Source organism: Neoarius graeffei, chromosome 3, assembly GCF_027579695.1.
Source record: "Neoarius graeffei isolate fNeoGra1 chromosome 3, fNeoGra1.pri, whole genome shotgun sequence".
Classification (NCBI taxonomy): Eukaryota; Metazoa; Chordata; class Actinopteri; order Siluriformes; family Ariidae; genus Neoarius; species Neoarius graeffei.
The window spans coordinates 78,771,388-78,797,075 of NC_083571.1; the positions used below are offsets into that span (position 1 = coordinate 78,771,388).

The 25,688-nt window shown below is 43.4% G+C and overlaps 1 protein-coding gene across 1 annotated transcript in view; it reads left to right on the forward strand.

The window, feature by feature from the left end:
• The window catches only part of scfd2 (sec1 family domain containing 2), a 417,589-nt gene that overhangs the window by 220,268 nt on the left and 171,633 nt on the right, over positions 1-25,688 (forward strand). The gene's annotated exons all lie outside the window — the stretch shown is intronic.

The window sequence follows — 25,688 nt, forward strand, 5'->3', positions numbered from 1 at the left end:
ACCTGATTGAGCTAATGGGGTTTTTGAAGAATAAATATATTCTTTGTTTTCACTTACCTTAGCACCATCTGCACCATTATGCATGATGCAACAGATTTGTAATTAGGTGACCACTTTGATTTCATAGCCTTATATATGCCTAATGACTTGAGCTTGTCTTTCAGAAAGGCTTTTTTTTGTATATAATTTGCATATATGAACAATAGCCTGACAGAGTAACAAAAAGGTTCCCCACTGGGTCAATCAAATGGTTTACTGCAGCTCAAGAAACATAAGAAAAGAAAATAAGAAATCGATATGCTAAAATAAAAAATAAACAACAATGACTTAAGGTCCGTTTAGGAGAAATCCATGTGCACGTCCTTTGAAGGAGTCAAGGCCATATATAGATATGTTGCCAACAATGTGATCAGGAAGACTTCCAGACACGCACAGTTGAGTAGATGAAGCCTCTGTCCAGTGAGTTGGTTCTAGCGTCCGGTATGGTGAGTTGCATGGTCTGACATTGAAGTACTAGACCTTGCCACACCATCTTCTCTTCAGTGGAGGAAGGAGTAGCATGAAGGTCTGTTGGACAATACCTGGTATGCATTTTGTAGAATGCTGATAATGCAGCGACTTGGCGTTTGTGGGGCAAGCTAGGAATGGAAAATTGGGTGCAGGCAGTGGCTTCATCTATACCTATGATCTTGAATGCCTTTCTCTGGATGTTGTCTAGTTGGGTTAGACTAGTAGAGGAAGCATTCATCCAGCTCAAACATGTGTATTTCATTATGTTGCGGACCTGTGCTTTGTATACTGTTGCTCTGCTTCTTGTGTCAAGCTTGATGGCAACTTTTCTCAGGGCACCAAGCTTCTGTCCAGCCCTGGTAGCAATGGATGATATGTGCTTTGACCATGAAAGTTTACTGTCACTAATAACGCCAAGGATTTCAAGTTCTTCTTGGACTGCTAACTGATCGTCACCTTTATGTGTGGCATCCGTGGGTCTCGAGAGACCATGGATCTGCGGCCGTAGAGTTTTGATTCAACTGTTGATGGCGACGCAGATAACCGGTAGACTGTTGCTTTCCGTGTTTTGTCACCGAGTTGAGGCGACGCTGGAGTGTTTCCAGGGCGCAGGCCTAGGCAGGGTTTTATGAGAGATCGGCAACTGTTCATGCAGCACGTCTCCCCTCTCCATGCCACCGATGTTGTCCAAGGGAAAGGCAGGGGCCGATACAGCTTGGCACCGGCATTGTCACAGGAATTGCCAGAATGAGGTTGAATATGACATCGGACTGCCTTAGGGACTCCGGCTCCTGATTTATCCTCAAAGTTTACTCCCAAAGCCTTTCCCATGATTGGGTATGGCCGCAAGGCAGCGGAGGTTTGAAATCAGAGTTTTCCTTCTCTTAGAGGGACTGCCTTCACAGGCTGATGAATTCCGTCTATCCGAAGCACTGGTTCTAAGACGCCAGGACCTGCCCTTGCCCCTTCTCCTGTTAGTAGAAACGGTTCCGCTGGGCTTACAGGCTAAGCCACACGAGAAGGCCGGGAGTTGGACTTGGTTGCCAGAGACTGTTTCAGACGCATGCCGTGAAGAGCACTTGTTAAGCAATGGGAGCTTATCCCCACTAGCACTCCTCGGCTTGGCAACCTTGGAACCTGATATTCACCAAAGTACAGTTTTATGGCACATGGAGTTCTCCTTCTTGACACTCGCATTGACTTGCACTTTGCTGGCTCAAATGTGACCTTCCACTTGTCAGCCCAGGCCTTCGTCCTTTCAAGGTCTCTGTTGAGGCTGGCTGCTACAGTACATAGTTAATATGGGCGGCACGTAGTGTACGTGGTGTAGTGGTTAGCACGGTCACCTCACAGCAAGAAGGTTCTGGGTTCGAACCCAGCGGCTGGCAAGGGCCTTTCTGTGTGGAGTTTGCATGTTCTCCCCGTTTCTCCCCGCGTGGGTTTCCTCCGGGTGCTCCGGTTTCCCCCCACAGTCCAAAGACATGCAGGTTAGGTTAATATGGGACGGCCTTGGGCTGGGGTGCCCTTGAGTGGGGCACCTAACTCCCATCTGTTCCCCGGGCGCTGTTAGCATGGCTGCCCACTGCTCTGCGTATGGCTGCCCACTGCTCTGGGTATGTGTGTGTGCTCATTGCTTGCGTGTGTGTGCATGTGTGGGTTCACTGCTTCAGATGGGTTAAATGTAGAGAGGAAATTTCACAAGTGTGTGATGAATAAAGTTGTGCTTTCTTTCTATAGCATAGGCTTTTTATGGAAATTTTAAATATTTCATTTCTTTAAAGAAAATCTTTCCAGTTTGTTGAAACACAAGATGGAATGCTAATAAAAATTGCCTGACGTTCAAGTAATTCGCTCAGGTGGCAGTTTACCTGGATGTACTTTAACAGCAAGATAGGTGTTGAGAGAGCTATTGGAAAATCTGTGCTGTTTGTATCATTTCATCTCATTCTCTCTAGCCGCTTTATCCTGTTCTACAGGGTCGCAGGCAAGCTGGAGCCTATCCCAGCTGACTACGGGCGAAAGGCGGGGTACACCCTGGACAAGTCGCCAGGTCATCACAGGGCTGACACATAGACACAGACAACCATTCACACTCACATTCACACCTACGGTCAATTTAGAGTCACCAGTTAACCTAACCTGCATGTCTTTGGACTGTGGGGGAAACCGGAGCACCCGGAGGAAACCCACGCGGACACGGGGAGAACATGCAAACTCCGCACAGAAAGGCCCTTGCCGGCCATGGGGCTCGAACCCGGACCTTCTTGCTGTGAGGTGACAGCACTAACCACTACACCACCGTGCCGCCTGTTTGTATTATAATATTGTTAAATTTATTTTGATTATCCACCATATCTATAAATTTGTAAGGGTGAGTGAGTTAAACAGTGAACACAATGAACTATAGTTGTAGTGACTATAATGAACCTTAAGCTGGGTGAGGTAATGTACTCAACGATCGGTAGGTAGTTCAGAATGCATGTGAAGTTGTATTGACATTTTACTTTGTCATGAGAGAAAAAAACAGTTAACTACAAGGGCACTCGAAGAGCAAGGACCTCCGCCAAGGTCAATAGTCAACTCTTCAGTGATGTGCAGATCTGCAACCACAACCACTTCATACTGCATGTCTGGATGAGTCGTATTTACTAGCAATGATTGCGCAGCCTGTTTGTTTGTTTCACATTAAGATGTGCAGTATTTTCAAACTACTGTCCCCGAGTGCTCCGTGATGAATGCTTTCTGTGTTATGGTTGAACAACTAGCCAATATGTGTATCCCAGAAGATTACTGGTACCCGTGAATGTGGATTGTCATATGGAGTCATCATTTGGCTGTGTTTTGTCACTATTGAACATCAGTGCCATCTACTGGATTCAGACGTATGGGATTTTTTTCGCGCAGACTTCCGCCAAGGCCAGATCTTACAACCCCGATTCCAAAAAAGTTGGGACAAAGTACAAATTGTAAATAAAAACGGAATGCAATGATGTGGAAGTTTCAAAATTCCATATTTTATTCAGAATAGAACATAGATGACATATCAAATGTTTAAACTGAGAAAATGTATCATTTAAAGAGAAAAATTAGGTGATTTTAAATTTCATGACAACACCACATCTCAAAAAAGTTGGGACAAGGCCATGTTTACCACTGTGAGACATCCCCTTTTCTCTTTACAACAGTCTGTAAACGTCTGGGGACTGAGGAGACAAGTTGCTCAAGTTTAGGGATAGGAATGTTAACCCATTCTTGTCTAATGTAGGATTCTAGTTGCTCAACTGTCTTCGGTCTTTTTTGTCGTATCTTCCGTTTTATGATGCGCCAAATGTTTTCTATGGGTGAAAGATCTGGACTGCAGGCTGGCCAGTTCAGTACCTGGACCCTTCTTCTACACAGCCATGATGCTGTAATTGATGCAGTATGTGGTTTGGCATTGTCATGTTGGAAAATGCAAGGTCTTCCCTGAAAGAGACGTCGTCTGGATGGGAGCATATGTTGCTCTAGAACCTGGATATACCTTTCAGCATTGATGGTGTCTTTCCAGGTGTGTAAGCTGCCCATGCCACACACACTAATGCAACCCCATACCGTCAGAGATGCAGGTTTCTGAACTGAGCGCTGATAACAACTTGGGTCGTCCTTCTCCTCTTTAGTCTGAATGACACGGCGTCCCTGATTTCCATAAAGAACTTCAAATTTTGATTCGTCTGACCACAGAACAGTTTTCCACTTTGCCACAGTCCATTTTAAATGAGCCTTGGCCCAGAGAAGACGTCTGTGCTTCTGGATCATGTTTAGATACGGCTTCTTCTTTGAACTATAGAGTTTTAGCTGGCAACGGCGGATGGCACGGTGAATTGTGTTCACAGATAATGTTCTCTGGAAATATTCCTGAGCCCATTTTGTGATTTCCAATACAGAAGCATGCCTGTATGTGATGCAGTGCCGTCTAAGGGCCCAAAGATCACGGGCACCCAGTATGGTTTTCCGGCCTTGACCCTTACACACAGATTCTTCCAGATTCTCTGAATCTTTTGATGATATTATATTATCTTTGCAATTTTACACTGTCAAACTCCTTTCTGATATTGCTCCACTATTTGTCGGCGCAGAATTAGGGGGATTGGTGATCCTCTTCCCATCTTTACTTCTGAGAGCCGCTGCCACTCCAAGATGCTCTTTTTATACCCAGTCATGTTAATGACCTATTGCCAATTGACCTAATGAGTTGCAATTTGGTCCTCCAGCTGTTCCTTTTTTGTACCTTTAACTTTTCCAGCCTCTTATTGCCCCTGTCCCAACTTTTTTGAGATGTGTTGCTGTCATGAAATTTCAAATGAGCCAATATTTGGCATGAAATTTCAAAATGTCTCACTTTCGACATTTGATATGTTGTCTATGTTCTATTGTGAATACAATATCAGTTTTTGAGATTTGTAAATTATTGCATTCCATTTTTATGTACAATTTGTACTTTGTCCCAACTTTTTTGTAATCGGGGTTGTATATCTTGCAATGTTAGCAAAAGATAAACTAAGTTCGCAGATCCGGTCCGTGACTCGGATTTGCTCTGAAATTGAAAGAGTTCTTCCTTGGCCCATGCTACACCCTTCTACCAAATTTCATGGAAATCAAGTCAGTAAGATTTGCACAATCCTGCTTAAAGTCAAACAAACCGCACCAAAATTGGAGCCTCCTTGGCAGAGGTAATGAAAGAAGTGTTTGATTCTACTTCACCTTGGATACGTGATATCCTTATGATTATCGTCAGCCTTCCATAACCTACGCTTTTCTTTCGAGTCATGTGGCCCTGATCCAGTACTAACTTTAGAAACCTTGAAGGATCTTAACTTTTGTTCATCTTGTCAGTTTGAAGATATTTATACACTGTAAACTAGCATATTTACTACACAGTATTGTGGTATTTCGTGTATAGGTGGACAAAGTAGCAGTTTTTGTGTGTCAAATGAAAACAAAGGATATCTAAGCAATAGAACATGAGAGATAAGTGTGCTTTTGTGAATATCGTTACAGTTGTGGTTTTGTTGACAGGCCCGAGTTGAAGTGGGACACAAGAACACAAACAAAGATGTCTGAAAGCTTAAGTGCAGCCATTCTGGCCACTGAGGCTCTGATCTACACTCCTCTACATCCACTTAACTCCTGACACAATCCCAGAGCAGGCAGTGAGTCACAAATGAATGAAACGCTTTGCTCGTCGCCAGTTCACATTTAAAATGAATCACTTCCAGCATGTTTATCAAATCACTGAGTAACACAACACAAGCAAATCCCAACTCTTTAATGCATCAACTAGTTCGATCAGCAGATTAGTGTAATGCTTTTCTCAGACAAGTTCATCATTCACAAGACAAGTGTCTGCTTTTGCTCATTGAATTCTGTAAGCGTTGCTCTGTAATCATCAAGCCTTGCATTAAGCTGTTATAGCAACTGCTGCAAAATATACAAACTGCAGCTCCACCACACACAAGTCATCTCTACTCTAAGGATTCCGTTTCAGGATTTCTCACACACAATTACTTTTTCCCCCTTGGTCTGTTAAATATTTTTACCAACTGATCATTCAAGTTGTTCTCTAAAAAAAGAGAAATTATAGACTCTTCTGCCAGAGACCTACCCTTTTCCTACAGCCCTCATGCTAAATATGTGGACGTCCTGACCAGTATTTAATCACGCTTGGCTTCTCTAAACACCACAGTCACAGTTTGTACCGTTTTACCTTCCAAGAACACCGAAGTGTACTTCGGAAACGTATCAAGCCATAACACGGCCAGAATAGGACCACCTGTAGTGCCACTACCCCAAACTCGACCGCGTGCAGTCGGTCCACACACCATCCACATACCACAACACAGAGAACAGCGACGGATCCACCCTAAAACAGGAAAGATTCACTGGACTTGATCTCAGTACCACAGCTGCATTGCCAGGGAACACATGACTTCATACAGAATGCATTACTGGAGACAGGGTGCAGCAAACGGAGCAAGAAACAAAAAAACCCAACAACTTAAGAGTAGAAAAGAAAGGTAAAGAGAAATAGAGCTGGTATCGAAGCACTCCATTGGAGCAGGAGGTGGGTATGAAAGGGTTATTGTGCACCCGAGGTTGATACCTCTGGCTTCTATCTGGGTGCATCCTGCTTTCTGAGTGACAGAAATAGTTACTCACCAGCCTCATCACACTTCATCACTCTCTCTGCCTCACGCACACAAGCCATTGAGTACAAAATTATTAATGACAGCGTTCGTCTAAAGCACTGGAGCAGCGGCTCTTCTATTATTCTTTGTCTCGGTCTTCATCAGGTGACGGTTGATTCGAACCACCTGATTTTGTGGTTTATTTTTTCTGTGGAAAGAAAGAAACTGTAACTGCGAGGTTGAAATCCAAATTCTTAACACCACAATGCAGCCATTCATAGGAAATCTAACCAGTTAAAGGTTTGAGTTACTTGCCTTCTTTCTGCATATTTTATTAACTCATAGCAGAATTTCACAGCATTAGGTGTGTGTGTGCACGCGTGTTTCACTTGAAGGACATCTGCAAACGAAGACAGCTAGATTCCTAGTCTTGAGTCCAACCCAAACCACAACACACCACGCCTGAGTGCAGTGTGTGTATGGTCTGTGTTTAGCTCTCATGTGTATTGCTGTTTGAGCCAAAGCGGTGATAAACGTGCCCATTAAGCTTGGTGGAGCCTCCTGAAGACCAGCCATTAGCCTGGTGCTATCAGACACCTCCTATCTCATCTCATGCCCCTTTTCGACTAACAGGGAACAGGTTCCGTTCTTATCCACGCACCAAATTTTGAACCTTTCGGAGCATTCCGACCAAAAATAAATTGGTTTGGAACCTGGAAAGTTGGTTCCCAGCTGGAACCAAAATATAGTTAGTTTTTCCAGTGCAAACCATGTCAACATCAGTGGGCGTGTCATTAATTCAGAGAGGAAGCGGAGTGTGGTAATGGAGAACGCAATGGAAAAGGATATATCTACAGGGAAAAAAATGGACTGAAAACAAATACCTGCAATAACAGAACAACAGCTAACAGGTAATCAATGTGCACCATCATCTTGCTACTACTGTTCACTCCCATTGTGAATTGTGCAATGCCCTCCATCCATGACTCATCCTTGATTACAATGGTTCTGCTCAAGTCTTGTGGAAATGCAGGCCGGTTCACTAGCTGGCACCAAGTTTCAAAAAATCCCAAACGGAACCGGTTCAAGAACCCGTTCTCTGCTGGTTGAAAAGGGGTGGTAATGTCATAAAACCTTTCAGGCGAAGTTCATTCACTCATTCACATTCAGCAACCCTTCACATGGTCAAATCCACATCCGGTTATAAATAACTCTCAAAGGCGACATGTTTTCCTCAACTTTGGTGTCTTATTTGCACATGCTGTATCTCAATCACAAGTACCATTTTAAATCCTCCAAAAGTGAAAAAATCATGTTTGTAGATTATTTATTTATTGATTTACATTACAGGCATTTAGCAGACGCTCTTGTCCAGAGCAATGTACAACTGCAAAAGTCAGGTACAAGAAGTGCTGAACTTCGAGACAAGAAAGTTCTAGTGCCAAATGAACAAGTGACAGAATAATACTTTAATGTAATATTCTGTAGAAGTAACAGCAAGCAGCCAAGGAAAGCAAAACAATTCAACCATACAAATAAACTGACAAAGTACAACTAAATAGAGAAAAATAAAATCCCCAACAGCTAAGACTAAGTCATCATGACCAGGCTAGACAGTACACAGCCTGGGTTGGTCAAGACTGCTACGTGATTACATAGTGGGCAGGGACGCAGGGGAGAGGTGCAGCCTGAAGAGGTGGGTCTTCAGTCTGTGCTTGAAGGTGGTCAGGGAGTCTACAGTTCTGACCTCAATGGAAAGGTCATTCTACCAATGGGGAGCCAGGACAGACAGCAGTCTTGAGTAGGCTGAGCTGAAGCAGAGAGGAGGAGGGACCAGGCGACCAGTAGCAGTGGAGCATAGGTATCTGGCTGGCATGTAGAGTCGGATCAGTCTCTGGAGGTATGCTGGACCTAACCTCTCGACTGCCTGGTAAGCTAGCACCAACGTCTTAAATTTGAGGCGAGCTGCAACAGGTAGCCAGTGAAGGGGGGCAGGCAGAGGAGTAACATGGGAGGAATGAGGGAGATTGTAGGCGGGCTGCAGCATTCTGGATGAGCTGCAGGGGTCTGGTGGCAAATGCTGGAAGGTCGGGAGGAGCCGGGAGAGGATCAGCACTTGGACCAGGAGCTGGTGAGGAAGGGGCGGATCCTTCAGCTGTTGTCAAGGAGAAATCTGTACGTCCAGGTCACTGCAGCGATGTTCGCCAAAGAGGAGAGTCTGTCGTTGAACACAACCCCTAGGTTACTCGCACTGGGAGAAGGTGACATAAAGATGTCCCCCAGGGAGATGATTTCCAGGGGTGGACAGGATGGAGTGGGAATGTAAGTCACCTCTGTCTGATGGTTGTCCATCCAGCTCTGGATGTCATGCAGGCAAGCAGAGATGCAAGAGGAGACCTGTGTGTCAGAAGGAGAAAAAGAGAAAAACAGTTGGGTGTCATCAGCATAGCAGTGGTAAGACAGACCATGAGTAGAGATAATCAGGCCGAGAGACTGGATGTAGAGGATGAAGAGAATCGGACCAAGAACTGAACCTTAGGGGACACCAGTAGAAAGTGGGCAGGGTACTGATACTGTACCAGACTAGGTAACCTGGAAGGAGCGACTAGAGAGGGAAGACTTGAACCAATCCAAGGCTGTCCCACAGATGCCCAGTGCTGATAGGAATGATGGGAGGATGGGGTGATCAGCGGTGTCAAATGCAGCAGAAAGGTCTAGGAGAATCAGGACAGAGGAGAGGGAGGCGGCATGTGCTACATAAAGTGCCTCACTGATGGAGAGAAGCGCAGTCTCGGCTGAGTGTCTGGCTTGGAAGCCAAACTGCTGAGGATCCAGAAGGTTGTTCTGAGAGAAAAATGAGGAGAGTTGGTTAGCAACAGCACGGTCAAGCGTCTTTGATAGGAAGGGGAGAAGACAAACCAGGTGGTAGTTCTGGATGATGGGGGGATGGTTTTTTTCAGCAGCGGGGTGACGTGGGCTCGTTTAAAGCTGGAGGGAAAGTATCCCAAGGACAAGGAGGAGTTGACAAGGGAGGTGATAAATGGGAGTGATAGTCTGGAGGAGAGGGTCAAGGGCACAGGTGGTAGATTTCATTCCAGTTTCACTTCGACTAACCATCGTTCACGTCCTTGCGTGTCGTCAGGGAGGAGGGTCAAGAAATTGTCAATCATGGCTATCAAGGAACATGTCATAGGAGTTGTCAAACTAGGTGAGAAAATACAAAAATTTTCATGGGCCATCCCAGACGCCACATCGCTGTTCTTCAATTGTCACACTACACGGCTTGTTCATCATTTCCCAACATTGATATCCAGGCCTGTAGCTGGAAATTTGTCAGCCACAAAAAAATTTGTGTCAAAATCAGGCTGAATTTGTGTAGTTTCTCTCACTGAAAGAGCTGTCTTAACCATTTTTGGCAGAATATTTTCAGAGGCCTCTCTAATAAATAGGTGACTGACGTTAGCGGAGTCGAACGTACCCCGAGAGATTTTATCTCGCTTTGATGAACTCAAAACTTCCTTCATTTATCAGAAAGCAAGGGAACACATGAGGGAATCAAGAGCATGAGAGATGTGGAAAGGAGGCGGGGCTTCCAGGCAGTGTTGCTTAATATTTGAGAGTACAAAATGTCTGTATAAATCATTCCAGATTCATATCTCTTGGCTCATCCCCAATGTTTTGGTAGAGAGAAAGACTGCTCTTTAATCTGTTTTTGAGTGATAACATTTACTAGTGTACTCTGATGTTAATTTGCAGAGCCCTTATGCAAAGAAATTAGCAGATCTGGTATTAATAATAATCAGAGTAAACGTCAGTGGATATCACGGCAATGTAATATTGTATAGAGATGATAAATCATTGTATTGCACAAGCCAAGACCATGGACGTCATTAGCCATTTTCTGATCTCATCTCATCATCTCTAGCCGCTTTATCCTTCTACAGGGTCGCAGGCAAGCTGGAGCCTATCCCAGCTGACTGGGGCGAAAGGCGGGGTACACCCTGGACAAGTCACCAGGTCATCACAGGGCTGACACATAGACACAGACAACCATTCACACTCACATTCACACCTACGGTCAATTTAGAGTCACCAGTTAACCTAACCTGCATGTCTTTGGACTGTGGGGGAAACCGGAGCACCCGGAGGAAACCCACGCGGACACGGGGAGAACATGCAAACTCCACACAGAAAGGCCCTCGCCGGCCACGGGGCTCGACCCCGGACCTTCTTGCTGTGAGGCGACAGCGCTAACCACTACACCACCGTGCCGCCCGGATTCTGATCATAAACTGAATTATTTAGGCTTGTATACATTTTACTGTGACTTTCAACCCTTTCTAAAAAAACTCAATCAAATCCTAAGAAAATCACACTTGGCTGGCAGGGTTTTAGACGTGTTTCGGCAGACTGACTGCTTTTACCACAGTGCTCCTTATTTGCTGAAACATGATCTTTGCAAGCAGGAAGCCAAGACAGGGTTAGAAATTAGCGAAATTAGTGATTATTTTGAATACACTGCTGCTGTCAGCTATTTTTTTTTTCCTGAGCAGAATAATGCACAAAACAACTCTTTATCTTCAGTTCAGAAACTCCATTTTGAGTGCAGTTTGCATTAAACTCTCAGCTTAATCCATTGTTCTGAAAAGGTTGACACAACACTGATCCTTGCATTCACGTAAAATTGGTTTGAGTTACGCAACATAATTGGCCTTGTTTATCAAGCTGGGTACAAGCGTATTTATTGTACAGTAAATTGTTTGTAGGAGCATTTACACAAGAAATGTGATATTGAAAAAAAAAAATCATGATATAACCTCATTAAATTCAAATCTAATTTTCTGTAATTCATCTCAAAGGTTTAGCCTTTCAAATGCTGTTACACTAAAATAATGGTTTGTTTTTACTGGCATAGACGTGAGTGAAAATAACGACTGAAAAATGCTTTACTTGCCATTTGTTTGTCGTTTCAGCTGTGTGAGCTTTTCCTTTTATGGAGTTTTGGGGGTGTCACCAAATGCAAATCAGCGATGTCGCGCATGCGGCTGGTCATTTACGGGTGATTGGCGTTCATCAGTATACACACGAGTGTGAAGAAAATCGGCGTTTTTGAAATGGTTTGTAAATCCTGGGGAAATGTTTGACTTGCGGAAAAAAAAAAAACCCAAAACATTTACACGCAACTTTTACTAAAAGATTGATAAACGAGGCCCAAAAATGTCCACGTCAGTAGAGATTTTCAGCTGTGTTCAGAGTTCATTAAGAAATTTTGAAGAAATGAATGACACTGAACTCGGTTCACCTAACAGCCTACATTTTTTTTTTTGTCCTGTTAACCTCTGAAGAATGCTCTCCTTTTTTATGACTTCCCGCTCTACTCTGCTAAACCCCACCACCTCCTCCACCATCTTCTCTCTCTCTCTCTCTCTCTCTCTCTCTCTCCTACCTTGTATATAGCTACACTGTAATTACCCTCTTACACTTCAAAGGTGAAACAGGTGTGTCCAAAAGAGAGACAGTGTGTGTGTGTGTGTGTGTGTATTACGATGCGTATTGTATGTTTGTGTGTTAGGTGTTAAGAGTTTTAGTGGCATTCAACCACATTAAAGTGTGAAATAGAAAGCAGACACAGTCGAAGTCTTGGTTACCATGACAACCATGTTCACGCGCGCACGCACACATGGTTTTGAACTCTTCACTTAATGGACCATTGGATTGGTGCAATACAGTACATACTTAACATGAACACACACACTAAGGTGGGGTTTACATTAGACCGTATCAGCGGATCATCAGATTAACGTTTTTAAAACGATTAGTGTGCACACAGCAACACCAATACACGATTCGCGTGCACACAGCAACACCAATACACGGATACGCTCGGCTCCGCAGGCATCCTGCGCTCCAAATCACTCCGCCCTGAACAGCGAGTGCCCTCTGGAGGGTGCGCACTCCGGCCCTGCGCAGCTCACAGAACACGTGAGTGAAGTGCACGAGCAGTGATTCGGGACTGAGCCGCTGTGTGTGAGATCCCAGCGCATATCACTTACCACTTGCAAGTGGAAGGATGGCAAGCCTAAAGACAATCATAACTACACAATGGGCAGTATTTGCATCAGTATTTGCAGTATTTTCATACTTTTATACTCTTTAATGAAAGGTGATACAAGGCGGAAGTCCGCGCCGTTTTTCAGCAGTCGCGTCACATGACCAACGCCAGCGAATCAGGAAGGTGGATGTCACAGTGACGTTGTCCAATGACGACGCCAGCTAGAGCTCAGCACAGCATATCCGCGTATTCTCAATGTTTACACAGCACCGGAGCTGACACGATCTAGATTGAATACGTGGACCCTGGCGGATTCCCGTTTCCAGGCGTTTCCAGGTGTTTTAATGTAAACGGACAGTGCATCCGCGAAGAAAACGAGACAGATACGGTCTAATGTAAACTTGGCCATAGTCTCAAACTGCCTTTATGAGGGCATTTGTGGTAGAGGAATAGGAAATATCTCTCTCTCTCGCTCTCTCTCTCGCTCTCTCTCACACACACACACACACACACACACACACACACACCAATTAGTTTGTTCGAATTCATATGAATCTGTATTTATGACACAGTGCTGAGTCAAACATCAGACACTCTAGAGTGTGAATGAAAGAACATCAGACTAGAGACTCGGCTCAAACTGGACACAGTAATGTGTGTGTGTCTGGTTTTAATTAAAGGCTAAAGCAGTGTTTATCTATGAAAATGGTTCCATTTAAACCTCACACTGTAGGAAATGAGTTCTTTACTGAACGGGTTTGCAGCCAGATCCTCGTGTATTACCTCAGGCTTCCTCATGACTATAAAATGCAAAATGTTATGCAGCCAAAGTTGTGACTGCACGTCTGAAAAACCAACTTTGCTGGTAGCAGAAGTCAAGTCAAGTTTATTTGTATAGTAACAGTAAACATTGTCCCAAAGCAGCTTTACAGAATCCGAATGACCCAAGACATGAGTCAATTTTATCCCTAATCTATCCCCAGTGAGCAAGCCCGTGGCGACGGTGGCAAGGAAAAACTCCCCCAGACGACACGAGGAAGAAACCTCGAGAGGAACCAGACTCAAAAGGGAACCCATCCTCATTTGGGCAACAACAGACAGCATGACTATAACATTAACAGTTTTAACATGAAGTCAGCTTCGTTGATGTTATAAACTCTTCACTGATGGAAACTTGAGTGCAAAACTGTTCATGACAACCGCAGTTAGCAAGTCTAAACCTAAAGTTAGCAAGTCAACTGTAGTTCTCAGCCATAAAAGCATTACTGTAAGAGTCCAGAGCGTCTTCCAAGTGTGACTTGGAAGACAGAAGAAGTTGGTACTCATCTCATCTCATTATCTGTAGCCGCTTTATCCTGTTCTACAGGGCTGCAGGCAAGCTGGAGCCTATCCCAGCTGACTACGGGCGAAAGGCGGGATACACCCTGGACAAGTCGCCACGTCATCACAGGGCTGACACACAGACACAGACAACCATTCACACTCACATTCACACCTACGCTCAATTTAGAGTCACCAGTTAACCTAACCTGCATGTCTTTGGACTGTGGGGGAAACCGGAGCACCCGGAGGAAACCCACGCGGACACGGGGAGAACATGCAAACTCCGCACAGAAAGGCCCTCGCCGGCCACGGGGCTCGAACCCGGACCTTCTTGCTGTGAGGCGACAGTGCTAACCACTACACCACCGTGCCGCCCGAAGTTGGTACTGTAAATGTTTTTTAAAAAAAAGTTACCGGACATGATGCTTGACTCTAATTGGTTCTCACTACTGTGACAATAGTTTATAGGCCATGGAGGCAGGCATAGCCTGAAGGTTAGAGAAGCAGCTTTGGGCCCAAAGGGTTGCCAGTTCTATTCCCAGGACCGGCAGGAAAAATGTGAGGAGAGTTGAATGAACGAACAGCACTTTCCCCTCCGTCTGTATCATGGCTGAACCTCCAGGTGCTGTATCATAGCTGCCCACTGCTCTGGGTACGTGTGTGTGGGCATGTATACCGTATGTGTGTTCACTGCTTCAGATGGGTTAAATACAGATGAGGAATCCCGCTGTGCTTGAGTGTATATGTAACAAATAATGACTTTTTTAAATTCTATATTACCCCGTGGGCATTACTCTATAGCAGCAGCAGCTTGTATACATTACTTCAAACAAAATGAGGTCGAGAACATCTAGGCAATATTTAGAGTAACCCTGTAATAGGTAATACAGTGGTTCTCAAACTTTTATTTATTTATGTATTTATTTATTTTTTTGCAGCTAGAGACCCCTGAACTTCTTAAAATGATATTTTTTTGGAGCCACAGAACTTTCTGTTCCTGAAATTTCCACTCAGAAGAACACAGTCGCTCTGAGCTGACCTTTATACCCGGCCCTCTAAATACTTTAAAATGTGACATTGTGATTTCCACCAGGGTAACAAAATGCAGTAGGGGCAAGTCATGGACCCCCGGCTATGCTTCACGGCCTCCTGCGGTCCCCAGCCCCCAGGCTGAGAGCCACTGATCAAGTATCCAGTCATGCAGCTCATTTTGAGTGGCTTTAGACAAACTTAGTTTGGGCTAATATCATTAAGCAGGGATGACCAATCTCAGAAAACTTTCCAAGACCAATTACGTGGAACAAGACCAAGTTTCTTCTTTTCTTTGCCTTTTGACTTTTTGAGAGGGGAAACAAGTATTTCACACGCATTTCTGATGTACAGATATTACTCTGTCCATAATCCCCCTTTCCCTTTGTCAGCCATTTCAATATATATATTTTCTACACTAGAAATGGTTCTGTACATCATACACACACTGTCTGCGTTTGCACATTGTCATTTTGCAGAAATATATTGCATAGAATTAAGATTATTTGCTATAAAACAAGATATTGGTGGCCAAGGATTGTTTTTAAACTCGCTCAATCTGGCAACTCTGCCATTAAAGCTGAGAGGGAGGGCAGAGTGCCGGGGCTTCCACTCAAGGGTGGGGCTGGGGAATGTGGGCCGCCCACCCTAGAGGGTATTAAAGGAGAACTGAAGGCAAATTTTTTTTTATTATCAAAATTCTATTTATCTCATTTTATAATATGTAGGAATGCATTTCTGACGGCTATTTTGTCACTGCTATAGCAAGTTATGAGTGTTTGAAATATGCTCTGTAATATATCAGTCCATATGTCAAAGCGATGGCCGTAAACGAGATTCGTTGAGACCTGTGCGAGACATTGTAGGACGGAAGTAAAACGTACAGTGGAAATCAAAGTGACCGACATCTGCCAACGTTGTCAAAAGACGCACGCGCCCTCCTTCGAATGCTGACGTAATCAAGCCGGAAGTTTGCCGTGTCCGAAATCGCTCCCTACTCACTATATAGGGCACTATATTAGTGGGGACGCTATTTTGTAGTGCTGTCCGAAACCTTAGTGAGGATTATGTGGAAAATGCGCTCAGTATAATATGTATTTATCACAAAAATACATCTCATCTCATTATCTGTAGCCGCTTTATCCTGTTCTACAGGGTCGCAGGCAAGCTGGATCCTATCCCAGCTGACTACGGGCGAAAGGCGGGGTACACCCTGGACAAGTCGCCAGGTCATCACAGGGCTGACACATAGACACAGACAACCATTCACACTCACATTCACACCTACGGTCAATTTAGAGTCAGCAGTTAACCTAACCTGCATGTCTTTGGACTGTGGGGGAAACCGGAGCACCCGGAGGAAACCCACGCGGACACGGGGAGAACATGCAAACTCCGCACAGAAAGACCCTCGCTGGCCACGGGGCTCGAACCCAGACCTTCTTGCTGTGAGGCGACAGCGCTAACCACTACACCACCATGCCGCCCACAAAAATACATGCATGTATTTATTATTTTGAAAACCCACCAGCCGCCTGATCCGGCACGTTTTAATTGTGCGACAGTAATGACGTAAATACCAGCGCGACGGACAAGTCCTTATCCTGTCGTCTTTCCAACTCTTCTCTACTCCACGTTGGTTCGAAGTCGTATGGAATAATCGCCATCACTGATGAAGCTGGCAAATCTTGAAATTAATCTAAACTGGAATGATCTGGCGATCTGGCCGCTGTGTAAACGGTTTTCAAAATGGCGGTGCTGACACTTTGCGTTTGAAGTCTCACACAAGTCTCGTGAAGATTGTGCGGATAAGCGACGCCTGCCGTGGACCATACGAACTACATTCAACATGGCTAAAAACCGAAAAGGCTGATAAGTGTCATATAATATGCCAATACGAGTCATGATATAAGGTTAATAAAACCGAAAACGTAATTGAATAACATGTTAAGAAATAAAACAAGTTTAAAAATGACTTCAGTTCTCTTTTAATGTTCTTTTTAAAAAAAAAAAAATAATAATAAATTGAATGATGAAGAAAAGTACCAAATAGTCGTGGAAAATAACAAAAGGTTTATCTCAGAGACGCGAAATGTACCCCAAATTCTAGAATGACCCATATACATGTAAATAAAATTTATTTAAATAACATACATAAGCATCAAATGCTGTAAGTAGCAATGACGGGCCATTTTTTAAAGTAGTTGTCATAGTGTTGTGTAATGTATCAAATTAAAGCGCGTGAAGATCTGAATTGGGCGGCACGGTGGTGTAGTGTTAGCGCTGTCGCCTCACAGCAAGAAGGTCCGGGTTCGAGCCCCGTGGCCGGCGAGGGCCTTTCTGTGTGGAGTTTGCATGTTCTCCCCGTGTCCGCGTGGGTTTCCTCCGGGTGCTCCGGTTTCCCCCACAGTCCAAAGACATGCAGGTTAGGTTAACTGGTGACTCTAAATTGAGCGTAGGTGTGAATGTGAGTGTGAATGGTTGTCTGTGTCTATGTGTCAGCCCTGTGATGACCTGGCGACTTGTCCAGGGTGTACCCCGCCTTTCACCCGTAGTCAGCTGGGATAGGCTCCAGCTTGCCTGCGATCCTGTAGAACAGGATAAAGCGGCTACAGATAATGAGATGAGAGATGAGATTGACAGTCAACAATAAAAAAAAAAAACCCTGAGTTATCAGCATGGTAAAAATGATTGTAGTTCTTGCAATTTCTTCATCGGATATCATCGGGGACTGGTTTGATTAAAAAATAATCTTATAGAATGTTTTCTACTCGAACCATGCCAGATTTTCCATACCGTTATAACACGGCTTCACTCATAACACGGTCGGATTCTTTGGATCCCACCTACCGTGTTATAACGACGCTCCACTGAATATGAAGATTAGTATTTGTCGAACGTCTGTTATATAAATGACGGGGCTCTGTACAACCTGCCCCTATTGACGAGTACTGTCCTTGGAATTACAAGGTTTGTTTGTAACTGCCACTATTACCACATGTATTTCGTCAAATCAGCACTGTATTAATGTATTGATATATTAAAGGGGAACTAAAGTCATTTTTAAACTTGCTTTATTTCTTAATTAACGTGTTATTCAGTTACGTTTTCAGTTTTAGTATCTTATACTGTATCTTGACCTGTATTGGCAACTAATCGCAATTAAATATTATACTTATCGGCCTGTTCGGTTTTTAGCCATGTTGATATTTAGTTCATTTGGTCGATGGCAGGCGTCGTTTATCTGCGCGATCTTCACGAGACTTGTGCGAGACTTCGAAACGTGAAGTGTCAGCCAGGTGTCAGTGCCGCCATTTTGAAAACTGTTTTCCAAACGAAATATTGCACTAAAACGAGTTTAAATGACGATTACTGTCTATTTTTTCAAACTTTCGTGATCGCTATCAAAACAAACAAAACTTCCTGCTTGATTACGTCAGCATTCGAAAGAGGGCGCGCGCGTCTTTTGACAACGTTGGCAGATGTCGGTCACTTTGATTTTACTTCCGTCCTACGATGTCTCGCACAGGTCTCAACGAATCTCGTTTACGGACATTGCTTTGACATATGGACTGATATATTACAGAGCGCATTTCAAACACTCATAACTTGCTAAAGCAGTGACAGAATAGCCGTCAGAAATGCATTCCTATATTTAATAAAATAAGATAAATAGAATTTTGATGATAAAAAAATTGCCTTCAGTTCTCCTTTAATATAAACATTGTGTACTGGTTGATGATAAACAGAGTGTGTAAAATTGTTAGATCTGAGCATCCAGTTTCGTTCTTGGTTGGTTGGTTTGTTTTGGGAAGAAGCCAGCTGTAATTAAGATTGTAGTTACGCTCATTACTGTACACACACTGTGCGGATACTTTTTATTTATTTGCAGTGTGTCGCAACAGTGTAATCTCGCATTGTGCTGATAGCAGTGTCTCACCATATTCCACTGGGGGTCTGGAAAAACACACACACACACACACACACACACACACACACACACACACACACACACACACGGTCATTGTACAGACAGCTAACAAACAAATAATATACGGTGCAGTGGTAGAAAAACAGACTTGAGTAGAAGGACAAACCCAAAAATGTTCTCTATCTAAGGAATGTGTTATTGCAGTTAAAATTTACGTTCACTAAGCAAGTGCACTATGTTAAAGTGAACACAACCTCAAAGATCACTAGTATACCAAGAAAGAAAACATTAGTTTGTGATCGGATTGCGAACTTAGTGAAATGTTCTTGGAGTTTGTAGCTAGCTAGACGTGTTTTTATACACGTTTCTAGCAACACTGTTAGCTTTCAAACTGAAACTGTGCAAAACTGAACTTTTGCATATTCACTCAAAGTTTGCCCGGTCATTCTCTACCTTACCTGGAATTGCTGTTGGCGATAAAATTATAGCACCCAAGCCTGAGGCCCGCAACCTTGGTGTCCTCTTCGATCATAATCTATCTCTAAAGGGTCAGAGTACTAATTGTTGCAAAGCGTCTTTTATGGCTTAGAGCAGGGGTTTTCAAAGCGTGGGAGAGTCAGCCCCCCCTCGGAGAGCAAATAAACAACAGCGCGCCCCCTCACAATTTTTGTTGTTGCTATACTTAATGTTCCATTAGTATTTAAAAAAAAAAAGCTTGTTGTACACATTTTTATTTTTTTCTTTTACACATTTTAAACATCTGTGATTTTTCTTTTTAAAACATCTTGTTTTACACATTTTAAACATCTCATAGCATCGTTAGCTAGCACCTCTTGGCAGACAACACACTGTGGCAGTGGAGCATCTTCCGATCCAGTCCATGAAAATCCAAACTTTAAATAATCGTGGTCATACTTCCTTCTTTTTTCAGTCCCCCCAGGATTCCGCGGGCCTTTTTTGTGATTGTTGCGGGCTAAAATGTCTGATGTTGCGGGGGTTTCCAAAAAATTGCGATGAAAGTTGCGGTGTTTTTTAGGTTTTTGTTGCGATTACATTGCGGGAGGAAGTGAAAGTTGCGAGAAATTGTTGCGATTTTCTCTTTTTGTGATTAAAATTGAGTGATATGTTAAATATTAAGTTATTACTGAAAAACTATTGATTAAAAAAACCAATACACTGAGAAATGGTCCTATAAATAACTTTACCAATATAAAAGACTACCAGGACTACAAACATGCAGAAAAATAGGCTTTACTTATCCAAATTCACCTGTTGGTTCAAAAGTTAAAGTGCAGAGAACCTCACAGCACAACATGAAGTTACCTTAAAATATAATATAAATGCCTCAGCTTTCATGTAAGAAAAAAAACTATTAATACTAGTACTGTGTGCAGGCAGTCTCTCCTGAAGACTAAATTAAACAATAATTATAAACTAATAAAATTAATGGCTCAAGATTCATAGAAGAAAAAAAACAATTTGAACAGAATCTCACAGTATGATGCTGAAGCTGCCTAAACAATGGAAAATAAAATACCATTTTGGCAAAAATGTTGGCATCCATTAATTTCTTGTATTAAGTAAAAAAAATAATGTAAAGTGCACTCAGTCCTTCACTGTAAACATAACACACTTTCAGTAACAGAATTTAAGCCTACAGAAACACTGACTCGCACATGCAGTGTTGCCAGATACTGCTGACGTTTTCCAGTCCAAAATATGTTCAAAATCAGCCAAAATGCACTTAAAACCGCCCAATCTGGCAACACTGCGCACATGCTGCTTCTCTTGAACGTATACACGGAAGTAAGGCGGAAGGTAGTTTGTCGACGTCACCTCAAGACGATGCCAACGATTGGTCAAATTTGCGGGAAGGTTGCGGTGATTGGATATAATTGCAACACCGCCCTGAATTCGCGGGGATTGGTTGAATCGCAACATCGAAATCCTGGAGGGTCTGGTTTTTTGCTTGGCCCAGACTCTGTCTCCTCACTCACTGTAGCTTTAGGTACTAAAAATCGATCCATTTTGTCTCTGGCAAAGGCTAGCTGAAGTTCGCTAAATGTCCGCAATAGTAACTTATTCTGGCTTATGTTTCCTCACATTGCCCCCCCCCCGCCCCCCCCCCCCCCCGAAGAACTCTGGTGCCCCCCAGGGGAGGCGCGCCCCACACTTTGAAAAGCCCTGGCTTAGAGTAACATTGCTAAGATTCGATGATATCTGGATCAAGACCAAGCTGAAAAGTTGGTCCATGCTTTTGCCACCTCTAGAGTGGACCTAGCCTGGGCCCGCCCATTCTAAGTGTGACGCAACACGAGGGCCTGTTGCGAGCTTAGTCTGGCAAGGCAAGCTATCTCCAGCTCTTCCAAGCTCCCGAAAAATCAGGAGCCAGTCAACTTTGAGCATCTCCAACGGCCCTGGGTAGAGGCGTGTTTAAGGCAGTGACGTAGTAGAACTGCGACCGGAAGCCATAGATTGTTTACAGAATCTATGCCGGAAGCGCTTCATTCACTAGAAACATTATGAACATGGAGCAGCGGCAAGCCTTTGACAAAGCGGTAGATGCTGTATTGAAAGCATTCAACGGGAAGTTCTCATTGAAAACGGAGCAAAGAGCAGCCCTGGAGGTATTTATCTTCTTCCTGTTACTCAAGCAGTTTCCGTCGCATCACATACGTCAGAGGAAAGAGTGATGTGATTGGTTTAAGCTTCGTCACAGCCTTTTCTGGCTTCGACCAGTAGCAAACTGAGGCATTTCAGGGAGGCGGGTCAACCACGCCTTTGGGAAACGGTTGGGCTTAATATCTTTGCCAGACCAAATGCTCGCAGAGCTTTGAAGTGGCGTTAGCCAGACTAGAGTGGACCACTGTAACAGCCTGTTGTATGGCTTACCTGCTTATGAGATCAACAAGCTTCAACGGGTCCTGAATGCTGCTGCCAGAGTTGTTGCAAGACCAAAGCCTGATGATAATATCCAAGATATTCTGAGGAGGTTACACTGGCTTCCAGTTCAAGATCGAATAATCTACAAGATCCTGTTACTGACATATAAAATACGTAATGGCCTTGCACCTCAATACCTAACTTGTCCCTTGAACGATTACTCTACAACTCGATGTCTGAGGTCCACTACGAAGAATCTCTTGGCTGTTCCACGCACATACACAAAACCCTATGGAGATCGTGCTTTCTCTGTAATAGCACCGAAGCTCTGGAATGCTCTCCCTGCTGAGCTTAAAGACTCTCCTTCAATATATAGTTTTAAATCTAAGTTAAAGACATTTTTGTTTAAGTGATTAACCACCATGATTATTATTTTTTTTAGCTATTCGTATCATTTTTTTGAGTATTTTTTATGATTCTTACTGTAAAAAGCATTGAGATTTCTATGTGAATATGCGTTTTTAAGAAATAAATTATTATTATTATTATTTATATCAAAGTCGTCACCTTTTACACAAGGGTTACCTATAGACATATTTAACACAACAGGAAATCACTACCAAATATTGACGTGACATATTACATTTAAGACAGAGTTTTAATGCTGTAAAGGATTCGGCTAGCCAGTCAAGCTCACTCAGGTCGCAAGGGGTTTACCTGTACATGTTTCTGCAGCTTGGATGTTGAGATATGAAACGCTGACAGGTTTTTTATCCCCCACTGGCCGAAAGGCCCGAAGGGGGATTATGTCATGGCGATATCCATCCGTCCGTCCGTCCCGGGAAGGGTACTCACCTTCTGAAATCATCTCCTCTCACAGTTTTTGGAGGAATTTAATGAAACTTGGCAGGATTCTTTCTTATATGTCAATAATACGCAGATTGTAATTGCGTTAAATTGTGTGACATTTTACCAGAGTTACAGCCCTTGATTAACAAAATTATAATTTGACAATTTCATGAGTGTTTTCCTTCTGAAATCAACTCCTCTTACAATTTGTGGAGGAATTTCACCAAACTTGGCAAAAGGCTTTGTTATATAACAGTTATACGCATATTGAAATTTTGTTTAATTTGGGCAGATTTTACCAGAGTTATGCCCTTGATTAGTAACAAACTTGTACTTTGGAAATTTCATCAAGGTGTGCTTGCTTTCTGAAATCAACTTCCCTCACAATTTTTATTGTCCCCCACTGGCTGAAAGACCCGAAGGGGGATTATGTCGTGGCGATGTCCGTCCGTCCCTCTGTCCTGGGAAGGGTACTCGCCTTCTGAAATCATCTCCTCTCACAATTTTTGGAGGAATTTCACGAAACTTGGCAGGATTCTTTGTTGTATGTCGGTAATACACATATTGTAATTTCATTCAATTCGCTCGCATTTTACCAGAGGTATGGCCAAGTTGCCAGTGGGGGATATTGTGCTCTCGGAGCACTCTTGTTTACTCATAGATTGCAGCATTTCTAACTGAAGATATCTAATCAATTGGACCATCTGGCTGTCTTGTCTCAGACATTACTGCCACTGACTGAACATTTGGGGCTAGACTTATCAACAGTTTGAAGTACACGCACATCCTCTTTTGGCGTTAAAAAACAAAGTTGGGATTTGCTAAAGATGCACAGTGCCAAGTTAGCAGTGGAACGTCACGGATGCAGTTATTTTTGCGGTTGGCTTCATCGATTTGTAGCCGTTTCTGTTTCCTCGAGGAGAATATTTAAACGAGTCACGCAACATGATTTGTCCAAGTCAGTTTACTTCTAATTACGCCATTATTCAGCAGCGAAAAAAAGCAAGTCTTAATTTTGCACTTGACATTAAGACGTTGAGAGGGTGCAAGAGATGCAAGTGTCTCTCAAGGGCAGCCAAGATGTTATCAGAACATCTATTGCCAAGGCACTTTATTCTGTCCCTGTTTGCGACCCTGCACTAATTTGCGCTTCTCTTGGTAGATTGTGTCGGTCATTATTAAAATGGACTTCATTCATTCCTACATTCATAAATTTGCACGTTGTTCGTCGGTCACGCACAGAACTGCCCACTCGCATCAGCACTTGTTTTGGATTTCGGCTTCACACTAATTTGCCCTGCTTAGTAAATCTGGCCCTTGGTGCTGTGTGTAGACTTTTGGCAAGAAACTGCATTATTTCTTCCGAATGGGTCTCGAAATTGAATTATTTAAAGGGGACATATTATGGAAAAACTCACTTTTTCCGTTCTTGTGCACATACATTTGGGTATCTGGAGCCTACCGACTCATAAACTCTGAAATAAGACACCCCAGTCAGTTTCTTTTGTTCGGCCCATTAAAGAAAACATGAGCTTCAACAAGCCGTTCGGATTTGGCTCCACTTTCTATGTCACAAGTGGAGCGAATTAGAATGATCTGCCTTTTTTTTTTTGTAAATTAATATTCATAAGGAAAGTGCTATCTGATTGGCCGACGGAAGAGAGGGGTGGAGTGAGCAGTGGCTCATTTATCATTTAAAGGAACAGACGCTCAAATCAGCCGTGTTGAACAGGGCTATTTAGACAGATACCCCTTTTCCACCAAATCAGTTCCAGGGCTGGTTCGGGGCCAGTGCTGGTGCTGGTTCACAACTCGTTCAACTTGCGAGTCAGCTGAGAACCAGTTTGCTTTTCCATAGCTCGCGGTGCTAAGGGAAGCCACGTCATTACGTCGCTGTATACGTCAGTTACGTTGCTACGTTTGCATAAACCAGCAGCAACAACAATAATAATGGATGACTTTGCGTTTGTACAGCTGCTGCTTCTCGTCGCTTAAAAATGGCGATCTTTCGCGGTCTTGTTATTGTTGTTGGTCTTAACAACTCCGCCCCCCCGCTGACGTAAGCGGTTCTTTCCTCTGGCCCAGCAGAGAGTTGGTGCTAGCCTGGAACTGGTTTTTCTGGCCCCAGAGCCAGTTCTTTGTCAGTGGAAACAGAAAACCCGGTTCCAAACTAAGCACTGGCCCCGAACCAGCCCTGGAACTGCTTTGGTGGAAAAGGGGCAAGAGTGAGAAGGAGCTGTGGTGCTTTATCCCTGTGGGATTTTGACCAAAATAAGGTCACAGACATTTCATTAAGAGCTCAGGGAACTGTGTCAATGTGTGGAAAAGGAGTGTCATATGCCACCTTTAAAATTTGTACATGCTGGAGAACAGTCTTCTGGGGTTGATTTAATTTTACTAAAAAAAAAAACCTTACAGTGAACCATGTACTCAGGTGCTGCGATGAGAGAACGATAACATTGAGTTTATTACTTTCTACCAGCAGTACAGTGTTTTCTAACGCAAAGCCAAGAACACACACCCACGCACGCACATACACAAAAACAAATGTATAGACAGGAAAAAATGGGACCGGTAATAAAGGAAGCTGTGTGGTTTCATGGCTTTCTTACACATGGACCTCACAGAATGACCTTGGACCAGGCTCCGGTTGGTGGAAACCAATGTATGTGCCTTTGTGTGGGTGAATCTGACATGTTTATGTTGCTTGTGTGTGAGCACGCCAATGGGAAGATTTGTCTCTTACTGTACATGAGAGAGAGAGAGAGAAAGGAAAAGATCAATCATCTTGCAAGTATGTATTAAGACATTAAAGATCTCACACACACGCAGCCCTACACACAGTTTACGAGGATTATGATGCTTCGGCTTTGCTTACCCATAGGAAATCAATGGTCATGCTGTCATTAGTGGGAAATTAATAATCCGTCTTTTTGATGAAAGGAAA